The sequence below is a fragment of the Bos javanicus genome, chromosome 26, assembly GCF_032452875.1.
Source record: "Bos javanicus breed banteng chromosome 26, ARS-OSU_banteng_1.0, whole genome shotgun sequence".
Taxonomy (NCBI): domain Eukaryota; kingdom Metazoa; phylum Chordata; class Mammalia; order Artiodactyla; family Bovidae; genus Bos; species Bos javanicus.
This window is the reverse complement of record NC_083893.1, coordinates 51,212,713-51,225,117: the sequence shown is the minus strand read 5'-3', so window position 1 is coordinate 51,225,117 and position 12,405 is coordinate 51,212,713.

Sequence of the window (12,405 nt, the reverse complement as noted above, 5' to 3'; positions counted from 1 at the left end):
TCTCTGAGAATGTTTTATCAAGCACAGGAAAAATAAGAATAGGAGCATCTTGAATGATGTTGAGAGGGTAACCGGCAGGAAGGCCAGGGGTCTCCAAATGGAGGAGACAGAGTGTCAGGTATTTTTTATCTCTCTCTTAAGTGGCAGGAGGAAACAAACTAATGTTAGATTTTTTTCCTCGTCTCTATACAAATTTAAAAAGAGGTTTCTCTTAAAATTCTGTGTTGCCATAACGACACCTGGGTCCACCTGAACTTAACTTTTCTCAAACCTTGAAGTAACCGATTTTCTTATGGAAATGTTTGTCTTCAGCCACGTCAATGAGCCATGTATTCTGTCTTCAGGTCGTTTCTAAGACCCAGAACAGACTTCACAAACCAGTATGTTTTTTACTCACGCAAATGTTCTCTTAAGCTATGTTAATGAGACTGATTGAACCAGAGACCAAATTGCCAACATCTGTTGGATCTTCAAAAAAGCAAGAGAGTTCCAGAAAATCATCTATTTCTGCTTTATTGACTATGCCAAAACCTTTGACTGTGTAGATCACCACGAACTGTGGAAAATTCTGCAAGAGATGGGAATACCAGACCACCTGAACTGCCTCTTGAGAAATCTGTATGCAGGTCAGGAAGCAACAGTTAGAACTGGACATGGAACAATAGACTGGTTCCAAATAGGAAAAGGAGTACGTCAAGGCTGTATATTGTCACCCTGCTTATTTAACTTACATGCAGAGTACATCATGAGAAACTCTGGGCTGGATGAACCACAGGCTGGAATCCAGATTGCCGGGAGAAATATCAATAACCTCAGATATGCAGATGACACCACCCTTATGGATGAAAGTGAAGAACTAAAGAGCCTCTTGATGAAAGTGAAACAGGAGACTGAAAAGGTTGGCTTAAAGCTCAACATTCAGAAAACTAAGATCATGGCATCTGGTCCCATCACTTCATGGCCAATAGATGGAGAAACAGTGAAAACAGTGGCTGACTTTATTTTGGGGGGCTCCAAAATCACTGCAGATAGTGATTGCAGCCGTGAAATTAAAAGATGCTTATTTCTTGGGAAAAAAAGTTATGACTAAACTAGATAGCATATTCAAAAGCAGAGACATTACTTTGCCAACAAAGGTCCATCTAGTCAAGGCTATGGTTTTTCCAGTAGTCATGTATGGATATGAGAGTTGGACTATAAAGAAAGCTGAGTGCGGAAGAATTGATGCTTTTGAACTGTGGTGTTGAAGAAGACTCTTGAGAGTCCCTTGGGTTGCAAGGAGATCCAACCAGTCCATCCTAAAAGAGATCAGTCCTGAATATTCATTGGAAGGACTGACACTGAAGCTGAAACTCCAGTACTTTGGCCACTGCTGGGGACCAGCCCCGGCTGATCCAGGGTATTTGAAGGAGAGACAGCGTAGGCGAAGATCAGGAAACAACTGCTTAATTAAACGTTAATTAAGGATATAAACAGTAATAGAATAAGGATAGCTCAGTGAGGAAATTCAGTGGAGAAAAGAGGCTGAAATAAGGATAGCTCAGTGAGGAAATTCAGTGGAGAAAAGAGGCTGAAATAAGGATAGCTCAGTGAGGAAATTCAGTGGAGAAAAGAGGCTGAATAATTCAGCCAGAAGGTAAGAGAAAGAACAACATGGTGAGACCAAATTTCAGTGAACAAGGCCCGCACTTTATTTTCCAAAGTAGTTTTTATACCTTAAGTTATGCATAGAGGATAATGGGGGAAGGGGTAGAGTCAGGCAGCAAGCCAGGCTTTCTTCCTGCAAACTTACCATATGCAAAAGCTTAGGTGATTTACATCATCTTCTGGCCCGGAGGCCTGTTAACATTTTAAGACCCTTTCTTCAGAAAACTTATTTTTCTCTAAAGGTGATTGGTCAGGAGCCACCCTCCAAAAGCATTAGATAAAGTTGCATTCCTACAGAGCAAAGGTGTGGTGGGCTATAACAAGAAAAAGAATTAACTCAAGGGTCCCAGGTTACAAACATTAAAGCTACTACTTACACCAATTATATTAATCAATACACTGCCAGGGACACAGCAGGTAAGGGATATGGAAACTTAGCAGCAAACATTGGCCCAACAAGTGAAAATCCCTTCACCAATACAATTTCTAATCAATCTTTTTAACTACTCAAAAGAATCTGTGTTTAGACAGTTTAGAACATCTCCTGCCTCTCACAGTTGGGAGGCTCTGAACAATCACATGTGGCCGGAAAAACCTATTCAGGCAGGCTAGAGGATTTCCAAAGGAGTTTGTAGGTTGAAACACTGTCACACCCAGGAATTATTAACTGGAGCTGTAAGCTAACTCTTTTTCAGAGAGAGGTAGTGGGGGACAGCCCCCCGTAAAGTCAGAGGTGTAGGTGAAAGCACAAAGCAGAAAGTAGGCAGACTCTGGTTTTGGGTGTAAATGCTCGAGAACTTCCAGGGGGACTCCTGAGGCTCGATCCCGCCTTTTCGTGTGCCGAGCCTCCTTCCTCATGACCTTTGTCATGGGCGGAGCTCCTCACGCTGGCTACCGGCAGTGATAGAATTCCAGTTGAGCTATTCCAGATCCTGAAAAGTGCTGCACTCAACATGCAATATGCACTCAATATGCAATATGCTGGCTCCCGGCAGGCCACCAGATGCAAAGAAATGACTCATAGGAAACAACCCTGAAACTGAGAAAGATTGAAGGCAGGAGGAGAAGGAAATGACAGAGGATGAGGTGGTTGGATGGCATCACTGACTCAACAGACATGAGTTTTAGTAAACCCCAGGAGGTGGTGATGGACAGGGAGGCTTGGTGTGCTGCAGTCCATGGGGTCGCAAAGAATCAGACATGACTGAGCGACTGAACTGAACTGAAATTTATGAGACCGTATTTGCTTGGAAACCTGCCTTTCTTCAAGATTCATGTCAATCATTTTATGGCCCAGGACAACTCACCTTGTGCCAATGTTATCTCAAAATGCATGTTGTGGGTGAGGGGCCTGGTGCCAGTCTCTGAGTTTTGAGACATTTCCTTTCTCTAATTAGCAGCCTGCTAATAGCTATGAAACATCTGGCTAAAGACTAGCAGGGGGCACTATTTCTGCCCGCTTCTGATGTCTATGTAAGAAGCTGTCTCTATCTCTTTTATACTTTAAACTTTAATAAAACTTTATCACACAAAAGCTCTGAGCGATCAAGCCTCATCACTGGCCCCAGATTGAATTCTTCTCCTCTGGAGGCCAAGAATCCCAGCATCTTTCAAGGTTCTGCAACAACCTTTCAATGTCACTAACAATTCAAATATAATAGATTTATATCTAATTAATTTATGTTAATCATATCCTACAGAAATCTATTTAAAATTTGGTATCTCATATGTTGTTATTAGATGTCCACAGGACATTTAGAAAAACTGGCAAAGTAGAATTCTTTTTTGTGTGTGTGATCCAGTTATACATATACACATGTATTATTTTTGAAATTATTTTTCACTGGAGATTATTATAAGATATTGACTACAGTTTCCTGTGCTATTCAGTAGGCTTGTTGTTCATTGCATATCTATTTTTTAAAGTTAGAAATCTAACATTCTATTTATACTAAGTCAAACAAGTGGAATCAAAATGTCATAAATGTTTTGGTTAGGCAAAAATTCATAAGTTTTCTAAAATATATATATTATACATATTATTTATATATATGTATACAAAAGCTTTTCTACTATGTTTAATAAAGGCTTGAGAAAGAACGTAGAAAAAAAAGAAGAGATAAGAAATTAGACAACTAAACTAAATGAAGTGGGAGCACTGGTTATGAAATAGAAAAAGTGAAACAAACTGGATAAAAGTAAAAATCCTCATATAGTCCAGGTGTTTTTAAACATGGCTGCTCATTAGAAACACATCTGGAGCTCTGACAAAAAAGAAAAAGCAATACCTGGGCACTTGTATTTTTCAAAAAATTCCAAGATAATTTTAAGTTTTGTTTCTGGTGAGCTAGGGGTCCAACTTTATTCTTTGTATGAGTATGTCCAGTATGTACAGGGCTTCCCAGGTGGCACTAGCAGTAAAGAACACGCCTGCCAGTGCAGGAGACATAAGAGACCTGGGTTTGATCCCTGGATCAGAAAGATCCCCTGGAGGAGGCCATGGTGACCCACTCCAGTGTTCTTGCCTGGAGAATCCGATGGACAGAGGAGCCTGGAGGGCTACAGGCCATGGAGTCACAAGCCGGACTTGGCTGAAGTGACTTAGCATGCACGCAGTCCAATTGTCCCAGCATCGTCTGTTGAAGCGACTGTCTTCTCCTCATTGGTCTCGGCACCTTTGTCAGAAATCAGTCAGCCGGAGGTGTGAGGGTTTATTTCTGGGCTCTCAGTCCAACTCTACATGTATCCTGACACCAGGGTAACACTGTCTTGGTTACTGTCATTTTGAATTAAGTTTTGGAATCAAGTGTGATTCTTCCATATTTTTTTTTTTCTTTTTCAAGATTCTTTTGGCTATTCTGGATCCCTGCTTTTCCCTATGAATTTTAGGGTCAGCTGGTCAATTTCTGCACAAAGTCAGTTGGAATTTTTGTTAGGGTTAGGGTTAGAACTTTTATAAGGATTGCATTGAATCTGCAGGTCACAGAATTTGGGGATGAGGTGTCTGTTACACATCCACATGGAGACAGCCTGCAGGCATCTGACCGTGAGCAGAGAGTCCAGGGGAAGGCTGGGCTGCAGGGCTGACTCTGGGAGCCTGGGTGCCATGAATGAGGACAGAGAGAAAAGAGAAAGAAGGTCTCGTCTCTCTCAACGACGAGATCTGGAAAAGTTCTACTTCAAAAGACTTGGGGGGGAAAGGAGGAAAGAGCAAAACAGCCCAGGAGGAGTGAAGAGAGAAAGGTGGAATGTTTCCATGCACAGCGTGGGATTAACTAGTCAAATGCTGCTGGTGGTCACAGGGTGCGACAGGGCGCAGCAGGAGGCGGTTATGGTGACGGTGACCTGAAGGGCACCAGGCCAGAGCCGACCCTGTTGGTTCGGCAGGCGCCCGAGGGGGACCAGCAGGGCCACTGCCCAGGGGCCGGAGAAATGGAGTGTTGGGCTCAGGGGAGTGAGGCAGGGAGGGCGGCTGCTGGTGAGGCCCCGACAACAGGGAGCACGGAGGCTGTGGGAGGGGCTCGAGGCCGCTGGAGCCTGGCCTTCACCAGCAGGGGGCCAGGCGCGCTGCAGCCAGGGGCTGTCCTGCTGGAAGCGCAGAGCATGCAGAAGCTGGGGCGCAGAGCCTTCATCTTACTCACTGTGGTTTTTCAGTGACAGGGAAGCAAAGTCATCCGCTGAGAATAGGACCCAGAGGCTCAGGGCCTGAGGAGAAGGAGCTGTGACATCGTGGCGGCAGGAGACTCACAGACTGCGGCCCTTCGCATTCACACGGCCCCAGGCCCACCTCTGGCCACTTTCTTCTGCACGGTAACAGTAAACAGAAAGTTGGCAACAGATAAGGCTGATTTAGTCCAGCCTGACCCCTGAGCGGCCTCCACAGAGATGCGTCAACCCAGGGCTCTGTCAGGAATCAGTCTCCATCAACAGGAGGCGTTGACCCAGCCCTGAGCATCTCAGGGCCACAATCTCTGATGTGCTGGGTACCACTCACAGCTGCAGACAAGAGTCTTGGATGCCGGCCCTGAGGCTCCCGGAGGGTAGACACTCACATTATGGATCCTGTGGCCAAACCGTCCACGGTCCAGGTCAGCTGCAGCCTCTGATGAAACCTCTGTCCCGGGGGGTGGGTGCTGCTGGTGGACAGGGCAGGGAGGAGCCACCTCTGCACGTCCCTGCACTCTTGCCTCCAGCCCAGTCACTCACGCAGGTGGGAGTGTGTTTCCACTCTCTAACTGCTGAGAAGCCACTGAGTTCAGGGGTGGGCTAACTAGGTGGTTCCTGCCTGGGGTTTCTCACGTGGTTGCGGTCAGATGAGGGCTTGGCTGGGCTGCAGTCCACAGCCACTCGCCCACCTGGCTGTCAGCTGGGGCCAGCTGGCAGCGTGAGCACGTCTGAGTGGTGTCTTCCTGCACCTTGAGTGACTCACCGTGTGGCATCTGGGTCCCCACAGGGGCCATTCTGAGGCCCACTAGAAGCTTCGAGGCTCGCTGTGACCCGACTCAGAGTCTCACAACACCGCTTCTGCTCCCACACTGGTCAGTCAGTACCAACACAGTCCCAGACAGAAGAGAGGGTTGGCCTGCCCTCTGCGTGGGTGCAGCCTCCTCCTGTGGGTTCCACAGGCCCCAAGGGGTCAAGCATTGGGTCCCCTTTGTGAAGTGGCAGATTAATGACTTCAGTTTTTCCTGTAAGAACCTAGAAGAAGAAGAAGAAATTAAACTCAGAGTAAACAGAGGAAGGAAATAATAGAAATCAGTGTGGTAATAAATAAAAGGGAGGACAAAGCAATAAAAATCATTAACACATTAAAGGAAACAACAAACAAAAGAAAAGACAACCCACGCATTGAGAGAAAATACTTGCAGATGATGTGACCGATAAGGGATTAGTCTCTAAAGTTTACAAACAGCTCATGAGCACTGAAGAACTGATGCTTTTGAATTGTGGTGTTGAAGAAGACTCTTGAGAGTCCGTTGGACAGCAAGGAGATCAAAACAGTCAATCCTAAAGGAGATCAGTCCTAAATATTCATTGGAAGGACTGATGCTGAAGCTGAAGCTCCAGCACTTTGGCCACCTGATGTGAACAACCAACTCATTGGAAAAGACCCTGATGCTGGGAAAGACTGAAGGCAGGAGGAGAAGGGAATGACAGAGGATGAGATGGATGCGTTGGCATCATCAACTCGATGGACATGAGTTTGAGCAAGCTCTGGGAGTTGGTGATGGACAGGGAGATCTGGTGTGCTGCAGTCCATGGGGTCGCAAAAAGTCAGACACGACTGAGCGACTGAACTGAACATGACACTTAACGGCATCAAAACAAAAACCATTAAAAAAAAAATGGGCAGAAGGGCTTCCCTTGTGGCTCAGTAGTAAAGAATCCACCTGCTAATGCAGGCTTCAGTCCCTGGTCCAGGAAGATCCCACATGCCACAGAGCAACTAAGCCCATGAACCTCAACTACTGAGCCCATGCTCTGGAGCCTGAGAAACACAGCTTCGGAGCCCACACACTGCAGCTACCAGAGCCCGGGCTCTGAAACAAGAGGAGCAAGCACAGCGAGAAGCCCAAGCACCACAGCTAGAGAGGAGCCCCCACGCGCTGCAACTAGATAAAAAACCCTCGAAGCAATGAAGAACCAGCACAGCCAAAATAAATAAACAAAATTATTTCTTTTAAAAATGGGCAGAAGACCTAAGCAGACATTTTTCCAGAAGACACTTCCCAAGTGGCATTAGTGGTAAAGAATCTGCCCACCAAAGCAGGAGACGCAAGAGATGCGGGTTTGATCCCTGGGTGGGGAAGTTTCCCTGGAAAAGGAAGTGGCAACGCACTCCAGCATTCTTGCCTGGAGAATCCCATGGACAGAGGAGCCTGGCGGGCTATAGTCCATGGGGTCATAAAAAAGTCAGACACAACTTAGCAACTAAACCATCACCATTACAACCCCATAAGAACTTACTTTCTCCTGAGCACCTGAGCCCCGCATACTGGCCGTCCCCACACTGGCGCCCCGGCCCCCAAGGGCAGTGGAACAGCAGGCACTCGTTGCCCGCACAGAGGAAGGCCTTGGTCCACACGAGCCCCGAGCCCTGGCCGAAGTGGGCGCTCCCAGTAGTGGACACAACCACACCACACGGCAGCTCCTGGCACACCACGTGGGTCACGGCCCTTGATCCAGGTCAGCATCGCAGATGGTGGCCCAGGTCAGGCCATATCTCTCCTCCAGGTGCCCAGTGCAGGAGGGTTCGCCACCCCCCAGCCGGGCTTCCATGTGTCCTGGGGGCAGACCCTAGGTTGAAGCAGACCCCTACCTGAGGGGTAGGCAGGCCTCTGGGCAAGTCCCATGGGCAGGAAGGATGCAGGAGAAACAGCCCCCAGGGGCCCCCTGGGGGCTGGACACCACTTGGACTCTGAGAGCAGTGCTCACGTCCTGCCCCTCAGGCCCCACAAGGGCCGTGGGTGGAACACAGCCACTGCAGCCCTGCACCCAGGGCCTGGGCCCTCACCCCCAAAGCTGGGGCTGCTTGTGTGACTGGCACTTTAATATTCCAGTCAGTTAAATCCTGGTGCCTGTCCTCACCTTGGCTGGTGCAGTCAGAACCCTGTGGGGGTAGGTGGTGTAGCAGAGGGTCATCTCTCCAGGTGACTTCAGGGCCACCAAGGAGAGAAGCAGAGTCCTAGGGAGGCTCCCAGTCGCTCTCCCTCCCAGGGCATGGAGGCAAGCTGGCCAAGCTGGAGGGCCCCTGCCCCTCCTCCAGGCAGTGGACGGCCCCTTAATGCACTGAGCATGGCTAGAGTGGGTGCCTCTGTCTCAGAGATCTTTGGGCTGTGTCTCCCTACCTGTGATTGTCATTTTCATTCTGTCTGCCCTCTGATGGAGAAGGATACACTAAGGTTATCCGTCTAGTCAAAGCTATGGTTTTTCCAACAGTCATGTATAGATATAAGAGTTGAACTATAAAGAAAGCTGAACACCAAAGAATTGATGCTTTTGAACTGTGATGTTGGAGAAGACTCTTGAGAGTCCCTTGGACTGCAAGGAGATCCAACCAGTCCATCCTAAAGGAAATCAGTCCTGAATATTCATTGGAAGGACTGATGCTGAAGCTGAAACTCCAATAGTCTGGCCACCTGATGCAAAGAACTGACTCATTGGAAAAGACCCTGATGCTGGGGAAAATGGAAGGTGGGAAGAGAAGGGGATGACAGAGGATGAGATGGTTGGATGGTATCACCAACTCAATGGACATGAGTTTGAGTGAACTCCGGGAGTTGGCGACGGACAGGGAGGCCTGGCGTGCTGCAGTCCATGAGGTCGCAAAGAGTCGGACACGACTGAGCGACTGAACTCCCTACCTGAACACAGCACTTGGGAGTCTGTAGGCAGCTTGCCCAGGTCCAGGAAGTTCAGATTGAACCTGTAGCTGAAGATGCTGGACTGTTTCCTTACAGTTCATGACCTTAGGCACTCGGCCCTCAGGGACCCCAAAGAGGTAGGGTCTGGATGCCTGGAGCGCAGAGCGGCTCCCCAGCCTCCTGCACAAGACACCCGCCTCCATTGCGTGCAAGCCACCCTTCAAGACAGGTCTTCCCGTCCACGGCTCTCAAAGGTCCCAGCACAGGGATGCCCACCACTCAGTCCCTGGGTGGCCAGTGTCCCACCTGCACAGCAGCACAGGAGCCTGCCTTCCTCACCTGAGCCCCGTGGCCATGAGGGCCCCACTCCACACGCAGGGATCACGGCACTGGGGCAGAAAGGCCATTCCCTCCCTCCCAGGACCCCGGAGAGGGAGGCAGACAGCAGGTGCATCGAGCTCCCCCAGCCAGGTGCCCAGCAGCGTGGCAGGAACGCACCCCATGCCCTCTGGCTTCCAGAGCTTCGATGGGCTCCCCGCCAGAGTGGAGAGGGCCAGAGGCGAGCATCGCTCAGCCACAGGGCAGGCGGTGGGGTTAGCCTGGGGGTGGGGGTGGAGCGCCGTGCTGCAGATGGTCGTGAAGGTGACAGTCCCCTGAACCCTGAAAGGGCTGGGGCGTGAAAAGCAGCTGGGGAAGTGCCGCCCGGCCTTTGGAGAGGGCACACGGCTCAAGAAGGTGCCCTGTGTAGGGTCATCGTAACAGGGGGAGGGTGGAGGGTCACAGCCCAGGGCTCCTGGGCTTCCACCCTGGGGGCTCCCTCAGGCGGGAGTGGGGCGTGGCGGGGAGAGTGGCGCGTCCCACCTGGGCTGCGCGGTACTCACGCATCCACACGGGCAGCCCCAGAAGCCCCACAGCCCCAGTGCGCAGCCCCAAGCAAGGCCCACGCACCAGCTGCTCTGGAGCAGGGAGCGAGGCCTCTCCCGGGCCGCAGCGGAGGTGGGGGCGTGGCCGCCTGCAGACACCCCTGCCTCCCGCCCCCGCCCAGCGGTCGAGGGCCCGCCCTGCAGCAGAGACAGGGACTCGATGGCTAGGCCTTCCAGACAAGAACGCACATAACTTCGTGGATGGCGGGAAGGTGCTTCTTGTCCAGGATTTTCAAAACTTAAAAATCTTTGTGTATGGTGTTAAAAAGTGTTCTAGTTTCATTCTTTTACAAGTGGTTGACCAGTTTTCCCAGCACCACTTGTTAAAGAGATTGTCTTTAATCTATTGTATATTCTTGCCTCCTTTGTCAAAGATAAGGTGTCCATATGTGCGTGGATTTATCTCTGGGCTTTCTATTTTATTCCATTGATCTATATTTCTGTCTTTGTCCCAGTACCATACCGTCTTGATAACTGTGGCTTTGTAGTAGAGTCTGAAGTCAGGCAGGTTGATTCCTCCAGTTCCATTCTTCTTTCTCAAGATTGCTTTGGCTATTCCAGTTTTTTTGTATTTCCATACAAATTGTGAAATTATTTGTTCTAGCTCTGTGAAGAATACCGTTGATAGCTTGATAGGGATTGCATTGAATCTATAAATTGCTTTGGGTAGTATACTCATTTTCACTATATTGATTCTTCCAATCCATGAACATGGTATATTTCTCCATCTATTAGTGTCCTCTTTGATTTCTTTCACCAGTGTTTTATAGTTTTCTATATATAGGTCTTTAGTTTCTTTAGGTAGATATATTCCTAAGTATTTTATTCTTTTCTTTGCAATGGTGAATGGAATTGTTTCCTTAATTTCTCTCTCTATTTTCTCATTATTAGTGTATGTGAATGCAAGAGATTTCTGTGTGTTGATTTTATATCCTGCAACTTTACTATATTCATTGATTAGTTCTAGTAATTTTCTGGTGGAGTCTTTAGGGTTTTCTATGTAGAGGATCATGTCATCTGCAAACAGTGAGAGTTTTACTTCTTTTTTTCCAATTTGGATTCCTTTTATTTCTTTTTCTGCTCTGATTGCTGTGGCCAAAACTTCCAAAACTATGTTGAATAGTAATGGTGAAAGCGGGCACCCTTGTCTTGTTCCTGACTTTAGAGGAAATGCTTTCAATTTTTCACCATTGAGGATAATGTTTGCTGTGGGTTTGTCATATATAGCTTTTATTATGTTGAGGTAAAACTCCTAGAGGAGAACATAGGCAAAACACTCTCTGACATACATCCCAACAGGATCCTCTATGACCCACCTCCCAGAATACTGGAAATAAAAGCAAAAATAAACAAATGGGACCTAATTAAACTTAAAAGCTTCTGCACAACAAAGGAGACTATAAGCAAGGTGAAAAGACAGCCTTCAGAATGGGAGAAAATAATAGCAAATGAAGCAGCTGACAAACAACTAATCTCAAGAATATACAAGCAACTTCTACAGCTCAATTCCAGAAAAATAAATGACCCAATCAAAAAATGGGCCAAAGAACTAAATAGACATTTCTCCAAAGAAGACATACAGATGGCTAACAAACACATGAAAAGATGCTCAACATCACTCATTATCAGAGAAATGCAAATCAAAACCACTATGAGGTACCATTTCATGCCAGTCAGAATGGCTGCGATCCAAAAGTCTACAAGTAATAAATGCTGGAGAGGGTGTGGAGAAAAGGGAACCCTCTTACACTGTTGGTGGGAATGCAAACTAGTACAGCCACTAATGGAGAACAGTGTGGAGATTCCTTTAAAAACTGGAACCAGAACTGCCTTATGACCCAGCAATCCCACTGCTGGGCATACACACTGAGGAAACCAGAAGGGAAAGAGACACGTGTACCCCAATGTTCATCGCAGCACTGTTTATAATAGCCAGGACATGGAAGCAACCTAGATGTCCATCAGCAGATGAATGGATAAGAAAGCAATGGTACATATACACAATGGAATATTTCTCAGCCATTAAAAAGAATACACTTGAATCAGTTCTAATGAGGTGGATGAAACTGGAGCCTATTATACAGAGTGAAATAGTCAGATAGAAAAACACCAATACAGTATAGTAACACATATATATGAAATTTAGAAAGATGGTAACAATAACCCTGTATATGAGACAGCAAAAGAGACACTGATGTATAGAACAGTCTTTTGGACTCTGTGGGAGAGGCAGAGGGTGGGATGATTTGGGAGAATGGCATTGAAACCTGTATAATATCATATATGAAATGAGTCGCCAGTCCAGGTTCGATGCACGATACTGGATGCTTGGGGCTGGTGCACTGGGACGATCCAGAGGGATGGTACAGGGAGTGAGGAGGGAGGAGGGTTCAGGATGGGGAATACGTGTATACCTGTGGCGGATTCATGTTGATATATGGCAAAACCAATACAATATTGTAAAGTTTAAA